This window comes from Microtus oregoni, unplaced genomic scaffold, assembly GCF_018167655.1.
Source record: "Microtus oregoni isolate MIOR12 unplaced genomic scaffold, Mior012 000018F_ref0000195, whole genome shotgun sequence".
In the NCBI taxonomy this organism is placed as follows: domain Eukaryota; kingdom Metazoa; phylum Chordata; class Mammalia; order Rodentia; family Cricetidae; genus Microtus; species Microtus oregoni.
In genome coordinates this window covers 18,034,909-18,051,823 of record NW_024543077.1, presented here as the reverse complement: position 1 = coordinate 18,051,823, position 16,915 = coordinate 18,034,909, and positions in this window count along the sequence as shown.

The window sequence follows — 16,915 nt, the reverse complement described above, 5'->3', positions numbered from 1 at the left end:
CATTTGTGAAATGCTGACTAGGCCATCTCTTTTCATCGTCACTTGATTTAAAAACAATCCTAGGCTTGGCTTATCCTGTATCTCCATGCTGCATCCGAGTGCTGACCATAGTCAACTCTGCAAACACGGCTTGATTTTTAATCTTACTAGTCTTCCTTAAAGATACCAGATGCCTCCTTAAAAACTGGAGGCATTCTGGCTGGAATGGCCAGTCAGAATAAGAATTTACTAAAGAAACATGAGCAGTGCTTAAAAATTCTATCTGTTTTATCGGAATCGAGAGTTGTTATACCAGTTGTCACAGGTGTGAAACATGCCATAGCATCCGAGGTCAGGTATGAAAGGGGTGAAATTTGTGGTAATTCTGGAATCAAGGTCTGGGGCTCTGTAAGGTGAACTTTGTAACAATGAAAACCAAGGTACTCAAAGAATGCCTATGAACAATCTGTTTAAACTATGTCACTATGTGCTATTTAAAGACCCTCGAATTTAAGGGCAGTGAGATCCCCCAAACCAACTGTCACATGGTATCCTTCTCATGTTTCTGTGATGCTGGAAGTTTAAGCTTCACAGCTCAGTCCTTTTGGAAAAGTCTTTGAAATCTAAAATCCCCATCATGCCCCAGTCAAAGTGCTAACCAGAATATGCAGGAGGTCGCTTAGAGTTGCTTGAAGTCATTTGGCTAAAATGCTATAGCCTATCTTAAACTATAAGTAAGCTTAAAACCTTTAAAGCTTAGTAAATTTATAAGATATAAGTAAAAATAAAACTGCCTATTATCCAGAGAAAATCATTGTTATTATTTTGACTTTTTTTCACTCTTTTTTTAATTTATTTAATTATTAAAGATTTCTGTCTCTTCCCCACCACCGCCTCCCATTTCCCTCCCCCTCCCCCAATTAAGTCCCCCCCCCCCCAGACCGAAAAGCAATCAGGGTTCCCTGTCCTGTGGGAAGTCCAAGGAACCCCCACCTCCATCCAGGTCTAGTAAGTTGAGCATCCAAACTGCCTAGGCTCATCCTTCAATGCTGCTTTCTATTGTTAAAGGAATGCTCAGGCCAGATAAATTGAGCAAAGTTAATGAATAGAAAATGTTCTTGCAGCGGGCAACATTCCAGACCAAAAGCAATTGCGAAGGCCCCACCTCTCTGTGTATCAGTGCTTTAGCAGGGGAAAAGTAAGCACCAGACAGAAATGACCCCACGGATTGTGTCAGCACTTACATTCTGTGGACATGGGCTGATCAGTCAGCAGTCTGTGATTGGATAAGCTATATGGCTGTGAGCATTTGATAAGATGGGATATAATTCAGTATGCACAGTGATTGCTGTGGTGTGTGCTTTACTATTCAGTTACGGAGGCTGCTTTGCACAAATTTACTTAAGCTTCACATTGCGAATAAAAACTCTCACATGGACATGCTGTTTGTAACTTAGCTTTTATCTATTATATAGACTACCATTTTCTTTCTTTCTTCCCTGTTTTTCAGCTCTGGAGATTGAGGCTGGGGCCTCTCATGCTTGCTGAACAGACCCTGTACTGCTGAGGGATGTATCAAACTCCTTTCCTGTTTATTTTGAGACGGATTCGTTTTAATTATTACACAAATGAACGGACACCGACATGCATCCACACACACAGACACACCCTCCTCTTTAGATCTGCTTCCACACATAGCAATTCCTGACCACACCAGAGACTTTCACAAATTCTCCTCGTGGTAAAAAGAATGATTTAGTCTGTAAGTTTACATAGAAACCTTTGAAAGTTAAGTAATTGAGCAAGGCTATACCATTAGTCATTGCTAGGAGTCCTAAGAGCAAACAAATGGGTACTATAGTTACCAGAGTAAAAGTGTCCACATCTAGATGGGAGCTTTATCTTTAAACTAGTAGTCACCCCTCCCCCCCTTGCTGGGACCAGCATGAGTATGACCGTCAGCGGACTGAAATCCACTCTTTGTGGAATGGCAGAAAATATGTACAGAGTATTTATCACATAAGAAATCAATGTTCGGAACAGCGAAGGAACTATTACAATGAAAAACCAACTATAACCTAAGTAAAAATGGTTAAAGGACAATATAGATATTTCTTTGAAGAAGATAAAGATTAAAGATCAAAACATGTTTAAAAGATGCCACAAATCACTAATTGCCAATTCAGATTAAAAACAAAGATATCACATCACTTTTATTAGAAAGTTAAGATGTTAACTATTAAAACTGAAGAGGGGAACAGAGGGTCTGCCTCGCGGTCACAGTGCTTGCTGAGCCAGCTAGGTCACGACGGATGTGAGACACACTTTCAGATGGGGCTGCAAGCTGTCAAATCCAGCTCGGCTGTCCCGCAGGCTTGTGCTGGGTTCAGTGTTGCTTTACAGCGCTGATTTGGGGTGGGTTATTGACCTACCCTATTATAATCATGCTAGATGAAATATGGAATAGATACAAGAAGCAGAGAATGTGAACACAAGAATATTAACAGGGGAAAACCAGTGAAGCATTGTCACTACCAAATAGCAGGCTTTCCTAATCTTTGAGAGCAGATTATTCTGGTTTCATATATGTATATATATATATATATATACACGTATATATATGAATATATACATATATATATGAATTCTTATGAATGAACAACATATATTTTATATATAATAAAATAACTACATACATGTATTTTTTAAACTAATACATATATATATATATATGTATTAGTTTAAAAAAAAGGAAAAGGATGAGAAACTATCCACCTACTGTCACAGTTTTCTTGCCTCTGTCTCCTAGGTGTTGGGATTACAGGAATGAACCTCAATGGCTTCCAATTAGGTTTTAAAAACAGTGAGTACATCATTGGTAAAAGGCAAGACAAATATAAAAAGAAAAGACACTTGCTAACCTAACTAAACACAGAGATCTGGGGTTAGTGAATGGACTGAAGGGACAGTCTTGTCATTCATGGCTGGTTTCTCTGGGGAACGACATTGCCAACAGCACTGTGAGAAAAACGCAGAACTGTGAAGTCTTCTTTTCAACTAGCTCAGATTCACTGTGCGTGGGACTGGGCTCCCTGAAGGCATCTTCACACAAACATGTCCTTCGAGTGTAAGATCCTCTCAGGACTCCGCACCTCGCCTTCCTGCGTCTCCTCTCTCTTTAGTTCCCTTTATTTCCTTAGGCAGTTTCATTTCTCCCTTAATGTAATATACACAGGATGATTTTATGAATCTATATAAAATATAGGAAGCACAAATAAGAGAACTCATGAGATATTTGTCTAAGACTTGATTAGCTCAATATAATGATCTTCCAGGGCATCCATGTTCCTACAAAAGGCATAATTGCATTCTTCTTTATGGTGGAATAACACTCTATTGCATAAGTATGCCATATTTTCTTTGCCCATTTCTGTGCTAGTGGATGCCTAAGCTGGCTGTATAGCCTTTGTTGGGAGTGCTGCAATAAAGAGTTCTGTACAAATCTCTCCAATATGTTGACTTAAATCTTTAGGTAAATACCAAGTAGAGGAAGAGCTGGGTCTGACCAGACTGGCTTACCCGGTCACCTAGCAGTGCACAGCGCTTCCCATTTGTGTGCACCGCCCCAGCCCTGGCTGCCATTCTGAACGGGGTGAAATGGAATTCCGTGTAGCTTCCCAGTACATATTTCTGTTGGTTAATGATACAGAACATTTTTTCATATGTGTATTTGCCGTTAGTACTTTATGTTTTGTTTGATTTCCTGTTATTTATTTTTTTCAGGGTTTTGTATATTAATCTTCTATCACATTTTTGGCTAGCAAAGATTCTGTAGGCTGTCATTCAACTGCTTCCTTTGGTATGTGGAACTTTTTAATTTCATGAAGTGCCCCTTGTGCATGGTTGGTGCTCTTTCCTGAACTATTCTTTCAAGAAAGTAAATGGCTACACCTGAACCTTGCAGCACTTTCTCTACCTCTCATTTTGATAGTTCAGAATGTCAGGTCTTACACTGAGATTTGTCTTTGTTATTTTCATATTCCTATGGGAAAACAACACGAGCAAGGCTACTTATAAAAGGAAGCATTTAACTTCCGGGAAATCAAAGATCCAGAGAATGAGTCCCTGACCATCATGTCAGGGAACATAGCAGCAGGCAGGTAGGCACGGAGCCAGAGCAGGGAGTTTACATTGATGCAGGAACACAAAGCAGAGAGGGGGAGAAGGAGGAAGAGAGAGATGCCAACAGCTTTAAGAACTTCCAATTCTATTCCCAAGTGACAACACGTCTTCCAACAAGACCACACCTCCTAATTATTCCCCGATAGTTCACCAAGTCAGAACCAAGCACTCAAATATATGAGCCTATGGGAGCCATTCCTCGTGGCCCGCATAGCTTTGTGTCCTTATCACAAGGCAAAATGCATTTAATCCAATTTCAGAATTTTCCATAGTCTATACCTGCAATGGTAAAAATAAAACGCTGCAGGTCCCCAAGTGGTGGCAGTGGGCAGTGGGCACAAGACCATGGCAAGCCACAAAGGCAACCGTCCCAGGTAGGGAGCCCCCTAGTGGCCCACAGGCCATGAGGGCCAGTGGGTCCCAGGCAGGGAGCCACATCAACTTGGTGAGTACAGTTTCCCGAGTGGTGGCAGTGGGCAGCAGGCCATGAGGAGCAACAAGTCCCAGGCCACGAGGGGCAGTGAGTCTCAGGAAGGGAGCCTCATCCACATGGAGTTTCCCCAAGTGGTGGCCATGAGGGCAGAGAGTCCTAGGCAGGGAGCCATGTGGTGATTGAGAGACCTAGACAGATAGGCATGCCATGCAGAGTGTGGTTGGATATTTATTTAGTGGGTTATGGAAGAAAAGGGGAGAGGGAGGGAGATGGGGGATGAAGAAAGAAACACAAAGAGAAAGAAAGAGAAAGAGAGAGAGAGAGAGAGAGAGAGAGAGAGAGAGAAAAGGGGGAGAAAAGAGGAGAGGAGCCAAGGCAGCAGCTGCCTCTTTGGGAGAGAGATAGAAAGGGGAGAGCTCAGGGTGGAAGCAGAAGGAAGATCGGGCTGCCTCATGGTAGACAGGAGAGGGAGTGGGTGGGGCTTGTCTCTTAAAGGGACAGGACAGATCACTACATTCCCAACTGTTTTTTTATGATAAAAAGGCAGGAGGTTAGGCACATAGGCACAACAGGTTAAAGGAATTGGGGTGGCAGATTCTCAAGACTGCTTCCTGCTTATATGTGGGCATTGTCTTGGGGGGAACCTGAGAAAGCCGGGTGCTGGTCACATGCTGGGGTAGCTGGTCTCTTTGTTCCTTTCTGGTGTTTGTGGTATGGAAATGTCTGGTGTCTCTTATACCTGTTTAAAGTATTGGCAGAATAGAGGACAAAGTTATGTTTAGGAAAAAAAAATTAGGATCAGGGAATTGAGAGGGGTGTATCTGACCTGTTTAAGGTGGATCCTTCAATTCAGCTCACTAGAACTCACAAGAATTCTTTGGATTTGTGAAAACAAAAGCTTTAGACATATGCATTGTATCAGAATGACTTTGAAAGATGTTTTTGCACAATGAAAATTATTTTTAAGACTATGGAAGGCAGCATGGGAGAGATTTGATAACTTGTACTTGTTGAAATTTGTTTGGTGACAAAACCTCTCAGCTGTCAAGCTGCATCAGAGATCTTTGAGAAGGATAAAATTTTACTTGAGCTATTGATTAAAAATGACAGAGTACTTACTTGGTTGGCACCCAGTGCTACTCCTCAGGGTTCTCCATCATCACTGAGGGTCATATTTGCTTTTTATTGTTTAGTACAGAGCCTGCCAGGCTCCAGAAGTTCCTGTGAGCAAAGAAATCTGTAGGAAGACAAGCCTATCTTGACCTGAGCAGCTAGGCTGTCAATTCCAGTGATTCTGTTCACTGTCTGGAGATCTTCAGTTTAGATGAAAGGCAGTTTTGCCCAGTGGTCGGCACTTGGTAGTTGAAGCGAATTGCTAATGGATGTTGTTTTGTGCCCTTCTGTCTTCTGTGGAGTAAGCAGAGTGCTGCTGCTAGGAGCAAACCTGTCTCTTCTTGTTATGAAAAGTCTCTTAATAATTAAATATTTAAATGCCATATTCTCCAGATCTCTGAGCAGTTGAGGGCTGTTTACTAGGTATGGATGAGTTATAACTTCAGGATAGAACCTGCCTGGATTGCTGGGTCTGAGCTTAACTGTATTGGCTCTCAACTTAACAGGTAAGATTTACACTCATAAAAAGACAGAAAGAAGAAAAAACTGCTTGCAATAGAAGGTTAATAGCAGAACAGACAATAGTAGAGAACAGCTTAATATATTTTAAATGAGGGTTAGATTACATATATAGCATTTTTTTGTAAGAGATTTAAAAGTACAAACCAATTTAAAACATGAGACTTATTGTTTTGTAGTCTGAAATGAGATACAATGAACAGACAATTATAAGTAAGAGCCTCAGTACAGTTTAAAAGTTGAAAGACTCCCCTGAGACTCAAGGCAATCTCTTAATTGTAATCATTTGTAAAATAAAAAAGCAAATCATATACTCCCAACATATAATGGCAGTATTACCATTCCAAACAGGAGGAATAAGGGTGCAGGGAGGAAATACTGGTGAATGAAAACAAGGACATGACTGCTCCAAGGTCTGGTTGGGGAGTACAGTTTTACTGTAGATGTGAGGAAGTATACAGCCAGAGGCATCTGGAAGGGTTCAAACTGAACCAGGTCATGAGAAGAGAGAGGGTGGAGGGCGGTGAGACAAAGAGAGAAAACGACAGAGGACAAATGGACCAAGAGAGGAGCTGAGGAACAAGAAGAGGAGGGGTAGGAAGAGGAGGAGGGGAGGGAGGAAGAGAAAGAGGGAGGGAGGCAGAGAAACAGAGAATGAGAGAGAGAGAGAGAGAGAGAGAGAGAGAGAGAGAGAGATAAAGATTGTTCAAAAGAGCACATAGCAGAAATGGGTTTATGTAGGAACAGGTCTTTGCAATACTGAGAGTCTAGCAGCTTGTGCTTGCTTTGGTATGTTAAGTAGGTATCACAGTTAGCTTCTTCAGGACCTGACAACTGGACAAAAGCAAGTCTGAAACCCAGCAGGGCAAGCTCTAAATCCTGTAACTATGTTTGATGTCAAAGGGCAGAGCTGGCTCAACTCTTCCAGCTTTGATTGCTGCCAGGCACTTCTCTTTTTAAAGACTGGTTCCACTTCCTTCCTGTAGCTCTTTCTGCCATACAACCCAGTGCTCTGGCATTGTCAACATCTTGGGCTCTCCAAAGTAATACCAATGTCACCATCTAGGAACCCCCCATCACATGCAGGACTTCAACAGCTCCCTTAACAGTGGGAGAAGATTCCACAGCCCCTTTACTTCTGCATTCTTTATAACTTTAAAGCCAGAACCAAGTGGTCAGAACTGCTAAGTTCTGTTGCCTGCTTGGAGTGGAACCTGACCTCCTGCTTGAATTACATCTGCATAAACTTTGATATGTTGATACTTTCACTTGCTGAATAAGCTTTCCTCTGCTTTGCCAGAAGATTCCTTAGGCATTTCCTGTTTACAAGTTGGATGTCTATGAGTGGGGTCTTGCCCTATATGCACCACTTCCTTAATTCCATTTCCTATCAAGCATTTCTTTTACTGTCTTGTCTCTTTGCTTATGAAACTTGGTTCCAACATTAAATTTCCTGGTGTTCTTTTTCTCCTCAGGTTGTACATTTTGTATTTCTTTTTTCCCAGCTTGCTCATTTCATCGTAAACAGGCATAAGAGTGATTACTGATAAGCACACAACAGAATCAATACTAGGCTGTCTTGAAATCTCTGCCAATGAAATTAGTCCTAAACTTTTCAATCTAGCCTCAGGTAGGGCACAGGACAAGGGTAGAAATCAATCATATTCTTTGCCTAGATACAGCAAGGATATTCTCTAAACAATTGCTAATTTTCTTCCCCTCCAAACATTTCTCTAAGCACTGCTGTCTTCTTGATTCCTACTAGGTTGGCTCATTAAGTGCTGCTAAAAACATTTAATCACTTTTCTAGTCCAAAATCCCAAAGACTTCCAGATTTCTTCCAAAAATAGCATGGTCATGCCTGTTAGAACCATACGCCACTCCTGGTACCAACTTCTGTCTTAATCAATTTTCCATCGCTGTGCCAAAATGTCATGACAAAGGCAACTTATAAAAGTGAGCATTTATTTGGGGGCTCGGGGCTCCAGAGTGATCCACAAGCATGGGGCAGAGTGTGTGTGTGGGGGGGAGAGCTATTTGGTATGGTGTGGATTTTTGAAACCTAAAGCCTACCCACAGTAACATACCTTCTCCAAAAGGCCACATCTCCTAACCCTTCCCAAACATGTCTTCTAACTAGGGACCAAGTATTCAAGCATATGAGCCTGATTTGGGGCCACTCTCATTCAAGTTACCAAGAGGTCTTGATTCATTCAGAGTTCATTTTTATACAGGATGAGAGATAAGGATCTAGTTTTATTCTCCTTTATCTGTGCTGCAATTTGAATGTAATTGGTCCTCATAATCTCTTAGGGAGTGGCACTATTAGGAGGTGTGGTTTTGTTAGAGTGGATTTGGCCCTGTTGGAGGAACTGTGTCACTGTGGGAGCTGGCCTTGAGGTTTCCTAGGCTCAAGATATTGCCCAGTGTCTCAGCCAACGTTATGTTGCCTGCAAGATGTATTCTCAGCTACTCCTGAAGCACCAAGTCTGTCTGTGTCCCGCCTTACTCTCTGATATGATGATAATGGACTGAACCGCTGAAACTGGAAATGAAGCCCTCCAATTAAATGTTTTACTTTATTACAAGAGTTTCCATGGTCATGAAGCCTCTTCACAGCAATAAAAACCCAAAGACAATCTTTGTTGCAGGTAGCCTACCAGAGATGGCCCCTCAAACAGAGTGTATAGCCAATTGAAAGCCATTATTCCAGCCAGCTGGGATCACATCAAGTGTTCAGAGACCTTGATGTGCCCCCAAGTGTTCAGAGTACAGGGTTAAAGTTCTTGTCATACAGGTCTTTCACTTATTTGATTAGAGTTATTCGAAGACACTTTATGATGTCTGTGGCTATTGTGAAGGGTGATGATTCTCTGATTTCTTTCTTGGCCCATTTGTATATAGGAGGGCTACTGATTTTTTTCTTTTTTGAGTTGGTCTTGAATTCAGTCACATTACTGAAGGTGTTTATAGGGGTTTTTCCTTTCCATTTTGTATCCCCTTGATCTCCTTTTATTGTCTTATTGCTCTAGCTAGAACATACAACACTATATTGAATAGATATAGAGAGAGTGGACAGCCTTGTCTTATTCCTGATTTTAGTAAAATTTATTTGAGTTCTCCCCTTTTGATTTCTGAGGTTCAGGACCCCTGATTGGCTGATGTTTGTCTAGGGGTGTCCTGGTGAAAAATGATGGGTGTATGCTGGCAGGTGATCCTATCTGCAAAGGTTGTAAAGTTGGGAATTTCCCTTGAATAGTCTGTTCCTGGGTGGTGCCTGGGTAGTCTCAGTTTGTGGTCTTTATTGGAGCCGGGTATTGCCTCAAGGTAAAGACTCAGGCCTCCATGGAGAGCTTGTCATGACTGGGGCCTACACGGAGGTGGGAATGGTTAGCCGCCGCACCCCTCAGTCTGTAAAAGCACATAGTGCCTGTGTGGTCACTGACCATAGGAGAGGCTTGGGGGCTTTCAGGAACAGTGAAGCATCTCCTTGTCTCTCTTTCTCCCACACCGTGACCACCAACATGCCCCTGTGCTGTTTCTCTCTCTCACCAGTTCCATCCACAGCTGTGAAATTGCGTAACTCCACTTAATTCTGACCTCATCTACCCTGAGCTAGCCATAGGCACAGGGAAGACTCAGGCTCAAGACCACCTCCTTCACAACACAACACAAGCCCCAGGTTGTGTAACCTGTTCTTCAAGGTTTCAGCTACCTCCTTCCTCTGCTTGAGTTAATATGCTGGAATGGTTCACAGGATGCGTTAACACTTTAGCACAAAGAATTTTACAAAGGACACAGTGTGGGGGAAGGGCTCCAAGCTTCCTGCCCTCTGGAAACCCTTATGTGCTCAACTGTGTGGCTGTCTGAACCCTGAGTTTTATGGTTTAATCAGATTTTATCTCATGGGCACAATGGAAGCACTGGCAATCCTGACTAAGTTACCGGATACTAGTTGTGAGCGTTATCTGAGGATCTCTGGATGGCCTGACAGCTCCAGGACAGGCCGTACTTCCTGTTGCTAAGTCTGCCTTGAGGGAGATAGTTTTGAGGTGTGCTGTGTGAGAAAAAAAGAGCAGGTGAAAGAGGGGGTGGGGTGGGGTGGGGTGGGGGGTGGGGGAGTGGGGGAGTGGGGTGGACATTTGAGCAGTTTCTTTGCTGCACTTCCTTGAATGACTACAAGGCAAGAGAGAGAGAGACAGACAGAGAGAGAGAGAGAGAGAGAGAGAGAGAGAGAAGAGAAGAGGAGAGGAGAGGAGAGGAGAGGAGGGGTGGGGATAGAATTGATCCGGGACTTTCTTAAAGTTGTCATCAACCAATTCTAGTTGAAGCAATAGCAAAGCTGTGATAGTAAGGAGGATTATGGGGGCATGGGAGAACCCCCAGGGCTGCTGTACATTAACTTTAGTTAAAATCCTAACGTAAATAGACTATTGTGACTAAAACACTGAACTTTGGCTGGCCATGTGGTGCCTGGGGGTGTGTGCTGTAATCCTAGTACTCCAAGGGGGTGTCAAAGGAACAGCACAAGTTCCAGGCCAGTTGGGTTTATATAGAGCTTCCGTCTAAGCTAGGCCTGCACAGCACGACCAACAAACAAGAAAATACCACACAAAAGAACAAAACTGAACTCCATGAAGACACAGTACTTCAATTTCTTGTATCCTTATAATGCCTTATAGTTCTTACATAATTTAAAAGTTTTTATGTGCATTTGTGTGCGTGCGTGTGTGTGTGCGTGTGTGTGTCTGCGTGCGTGCGTGTTCGTGTGTGCATGTGTGTGTGTGTGTGTAGGTTAGAGGACTCTGTGGGAATCAGTTCCCTTTTTCTCCAGGGCGTCACCCAGATATAGGACTCAAGCCGTCAAGTTAGTGGCAGACACTCGCACTGGCTGAATGTCTTGCTGGCTCTGGAAGCATTTAACTACTGAATATTTTTACAGTCTCTCCCTACCCTACAATGACTACACAGACACCAGTTAAGTGGAAGTAATTTGCTCCTTGTCTTAGAAAGTCAAATGCAAGGGTGGGCTTGACCTGTTCTCAAATCAAGTACCTCACATTTGAATGCAAGGTATATTCAGTTCATTGTCATAGCAATTTCACTCCAAAACATGAAAGTGTTTAAATTCTGCCAACGAGACATCTGGCACAAATATTATAAGTAGTAGTAGGTTATTTAAAAACAATTATTTTAGAGAAAATTTAGAATCATTGGAGAAACTCGTGAATGGTCTCTGATTAAATCATCCGATCTTATGATCAGATTATAGCATAGATGGTTTATTGGGATAGCCTGTAATAGGATCGCTTGGCTGGTCTGTTTTCTTTCTTTCTTTGGTGGGTGTGTATGTGTGTGTGTCTGTGGCACTGGAGTCTAGCAGAGGGCATCAGATCCCTGGAGCTGGAGTCTCAGGGGGTGTGAACTCTCTCTACCACAGCCTCCTTTGTCTCCATAACAACTCAAACATTCAACACAGAGAGATTGCATCCTGCAAACAGCCAGGAAAGACACAGCAACTGGAGAAACCCGATAAAAGGATGAGAACTCCTGACATACATAAAGAGTCCTTAAATGTGGGGGAAATGGTAGTAAGTTGAACCAGATAAAATCAAATGTTTCAAGGATAACTAGTGCTGTGTTTCAGGAAGAATACATAATGAAGTCTATAAATCTACATTGTTATTTATTTTACTTATTTAACAGTTTGTATTTTTTTTTTAACTTCTAAAATACTAATATTTCTCTGTATGTTTGTTCCTCCTTTGCATGGGTAATACTAACCTTAAAGCTTGGGCCACTGGTGTTGTAGTTATGGACAATGTCCACGAGGTGGCAGAAGAACACAACATTTGCTTTATTTATTTATTTATTTATTTATTTATTTATTTGAGACAGGGTTTCTTCCTTGCTTTTTAATTCTTCCTAATTGTTTTCACTTGCAGGATATTGAGATTTAACTTCTCAGTGTAACGGGAGCTGCTGCTTGTGTAAAGGAAGCAGCTGGAGTGACGCTAAGTGTTCTTTTTTTTTAAATTTATTTATTTATTAAGGATTTCTGCCTCGTCCCCACAACCGCTTCCCATTTCCCTCCCCCTCCCCCGATCAAGTCCCCCTCCCTCATCTGCTCGAAGAGCAATCAGGGTTCCCTGACCTGTGGGAAGCCCAAGGACTGCCCACCTCTATCCAGGTCTCGTAAGGTGAGCATTCAAACTGCCTAGGCTCCCACAAAGCCAGTACGTGCAGTAGGATCAAAAACCCACTGCAATTGTTCTTGAATTCTCAGTATTCCTCATTGTCCGCTATGTTCAGCTAGTCCGGATTTATCCCATGCTTTTTCAGACCTAGGCCAGCTGGCCTTGGTGAGATCCCAATAGAACATCCCCATTGTCTTAGTGTGTGGGTGCACCCCTCGCGGTCCTGAGTTCCTTGCTCGTGCTCCGTCTCCTTCTGCTCCTGATTTGGACCTTGAGATTTCTGTCCGGTGCTCCTGTGTGGGTCTCTGTCTCTGTCTCCTTTCATCGCCTGATGAAGGTTAATATTCCTGAGGATGCCTATGTGTTTGTCTTTGGATTCACCTTATTTAGCTTCTCTAGGAACATGAATTATAAGCTCAATGTCCTTTATTTATGGCTAGAAACCAAATATGAGTGAGTACATCCCATGTTCCTCTTTTTGGGTCTGGCTTACCTCACTCAGGATAGTGTTTTCTATTTTTATCCCTTTGTATGCAAAATTCAAGAAGTCCTTGTTTTTTACTGCTGAGTAATACTCTAATATGTATATATTCCATACTTTCTTCATCCATTCTTCCGTTGAAGGGCATCTAGGTTGTTTCCAGGTTCTGGCTATTACAAACAATGCTGCCATGAACATAGTTGAGCATATACTTTTGTTGTATGATAGGGCCTCTCTTGGATATATTCCCAAGAGTGGTATTGCTGGATCCAGGGGTAGGTTGATCCCGAATTTCCTGAGAAACCGAAACACTGCTTTCCAGAGTGGTTGCACAAGTTTGCATTCCCACCAGCAATGGGTGAGTGTACCCCTTTCTCCACAACCTCTCCAGCAAAGGCTATCATTGGTGTTTTTTATTTTAGCCATTCTGACAGGTGTAAGGTGGTATCTTAAAGTTGTCTTGATTTGCATTTCCCTGATCGCTAAGGAAGTTGAGCATGACCTTAAGTGTCTTTTGGCCATTTGAAGTTCTTCTGTTGAGAATTCTCTGTTCAGATCAGTGCCCCATTTTATAATTGGGTTGATTAGCCTTTTACGGTCTAGTTTCTTGAGTTCTTTATATATTTTGGAGATCAAACCTTTGTCAGTTGCAGGGTTGTTGAAGATCTTCTCCCAGTCAGTGGGTTGTCTTTTTGTCTTAGTGACAGTGTCCTTTGCTTTACAGAAGCTTCTCAGCCTCAGGAAGTCCCATTTATTCAATGATGCCCTTAGTGTCTGTGCTGCTGGGGTTATACATAGGAAGTGGTCTCCTGTGCCCATGTGTTGTAGAGTACTTCCCACTTTCTCTTCTATCAGGTTCAGTGTGTTCGGACTAATATTGAGGTCTTTAATCCATTTGGATTTGAGTTTTGTGCATGGTGATAGATATGGATCTATTTTCATTCTTCTACAGATTGACATCCAGTTTTGCCAGCACCATTTGTTGAAGATGCTCTCTTTTTTCCATTGTATACTTTTAGCTCCTTTATCGAAGATCAGGTGTTCATAGGTTTGTGGGTTAATGTCAGGGTCTTCTATTCGATTCCATTGGTCGACTTCTCTGTTTTTATGCCAATACCAAGCTGTTTTCAATACTGTAGCTCTGTAATAGAGTTTGAAGTCAGGGATGGTAATGCCTCCAGACAATCCTTTATTGTATAAGATTGTTTTGGCTATCCTGGGTTTTTTGTTTTTCCATATAAAGTTGATTATTGTGTTCTCCAAACCGAATCCAAGAACACATAAGAAAAATTATCCATTATGATCAAGTAGGCTTCATCCCAGAGATGCAGGGCTGGTTCAACATACACAAATCTATCAATGTAATCCACCATATAAATAAACTGAAAGAAAAAAACCATATGATCATTTCACTAGATGCTGAAAAAGCATTCAACAAAATTCAACACCCCTTTATGATAAAGGTCTTGGAGAGAATAGGGATACAAGGGTCCTACCTAAATATAATAAAAGCTATTTACAGCAAGCCAACAGCTAACATTAAATTAAACGGAGAAAAACTCAAAGCCATCCCACTAAAATCAGGAACACGACAAGGATGTCCACTCTCTCCATACCTCTTCAATATAGTGCTTGAAGTTCTAGCAATAGCAATAAGACAACATAAGGAGATCAAGGGGATTCGTATTGGAAAGGAAGAAGTTAAGCTTTCGTTATTTGCAGATGATATGATAGTGTACATAAGCGACCCCAAAAATTCTACCAAAGAACTCCTACAGCTGATAAACAGCTTAAGTAATGTGGCAGGATACAAGATCAACTCCAAAAAAATCAGTTGCCTTCCTATACACTAAGGATAAGGAAGCAGAGAGGGAAATCAAAGAAGCATCACCTTTCACGATAGCCACAAATAGCATAAAATACCTTGGGGTAACCCTGACCAAGGAGGTGAAAGATCTACTTGACAAGAACTATAAGTCTTTGAAGAAAGAAATTGAAGAAGACACCAGAAAATGGAAAGACCTCCCTTGCTCTTGGATTGGGAGGATCAACATAGTAAAAATGGCAATTCTACCAAAAGCAATGTATAGATTCAATGCAATCCCCATCAAAATCCCATCAAAATTCTTCACAGATAAGTGTTCTTTAAAGAGCAGAAGGCTAAGACAACGATGCGGATGCCGGATGCTGACCAGAAGTGGAAAAGTGGAAGGAATTCTCTAACTTCAGCTTTCACTTCTTAGCACCCTTAGCAACAGGATAAAACAGGAAGCCAGAGGGCAAGGGAGTCTGGGAAATGCAGGCTATAGAGTCCCAGCACAGACCCGAGTGGGGAAGAGCTGGTTTGTTGCTGAGCCACAGTAGAGGCGAGAACGCAGGTATGTCACACAGAACCAGGTAGGAAGGGGATGGTGGTGGGATCATGGTACAGCTGAGGAGAGAGACACTGGCTATCTCTTTAAAAATTAAAAGTTAGATATGCATGCAACAAAAGACAAGAGGGAGCTTGCATCTCTTCCATTGGCAGGGGCATGTGCTACCCCAGTACGGAGATGCAGGATGAAAAAGAGGGCTGGGGCCCCTGAGCCAACTGGTAAAAGCTAGGATGTGAGCTTTATCAGCAGAACTCACCTAGCAATGGGAACTGAGAACTAACTCCACAAGGCACATGAACTACCTCTGACTACCTCCCAATCAGACATACTCACTTGCACAAATATAATAAGTAAATAGTTTTAAAAGCAAATAAGGATTATTCACACTGGGAAGCAGGAATCCATTTATCTCTTGAGCAGATGATGAGATCATATGTGTATATATGTATATATACACACAAATATATAATATCCCTGAAGATTCAATTAAAACTTTATTATAACACACACACACACACACACACACACACACACACACACACACACACTCCATGTCCATGGATTAGGAAAATTAAGACTGCTCAAGTCTCTGTTCTGTTCCAGAGACCCTGATCATTTGGTGCATGCTTTAGTAAGATATCAGTGTTTGTCTTTAATATAAATAGAAAAAAAAACCTTCCAAATTTATATGGAACCAAAAACCATCCAGGATAGCCAAAGAAATCATGAGCCCAAGGACTGAGACTGTGACCCTTTATGTCCCTCCACAGACTATGACACTGAGTGCAATACTTTAAAATCTCCATCATTTATCAGAGTTGCCGTCCACGCTTATCTTCTCTCTTGGGCTTGGACATGACTCTGCCACTGGGTGTCAGCTTCTGTATGAGTCATAAACAGTCTGATCTCCTAAACAGCAGAGAGGGAGCATCCACACTGTGACTTCGTTTGCTGTCTTCCAAGACATTAAAGTTTAATGCGAGAATAACTTAACCTGCCTCTTCTCCATCATTTAGAGGCTCCTTCATACAGATGTGGATTCGGATCCAGGGAAAAGAAAGTGGAAACCACAGGCCTACCTGTAATGGAAAAATTAAAATTGTTGCAGGATCCCTGGCAGCAGCAGGCAACCGTGGCAGTGGGCCCTGAGTGAAGCCAGTCCCAGGCAGAAATGGCTGCAGGTCCCCAGCAATGGCTGGTCCAGGGCAGGAAGACATGAGGTGGTGGGCAAGAGACAGAGACATGGATAGGCATGCCATACAGAGTGAGGTTGGATATTTATTCAGGGGGTTATGGAGGGGGAAGGGAGAAGGGGAGAAGAGGAGAGAGAGAGAGAGAGAGAGAGAGAGAGAGAGAGAGAGAGAGTGGAGAGATGGAAGCTGCCTCTCGGAGAGGGAGACAGAAAAGAGAACTCAGGCTGGAAGCTGAAGATCAGCCTGTCTCAGGAGACAGGGGAGAGAGTAGGCGTGTCTTGTCTCTTAAAGAGACAGAACAGATCATTGTTTTCATAGCCTAGCAGTGAGTCCAGAGCACAGGGAGCATAGTTTTCCTGAGGCTGAAGCTAACATCTGGGGCACGACATCTAGTTTTCATAGACTTGGGTGGTTTAGGAGACATCTTGGAGATAATCTAATCT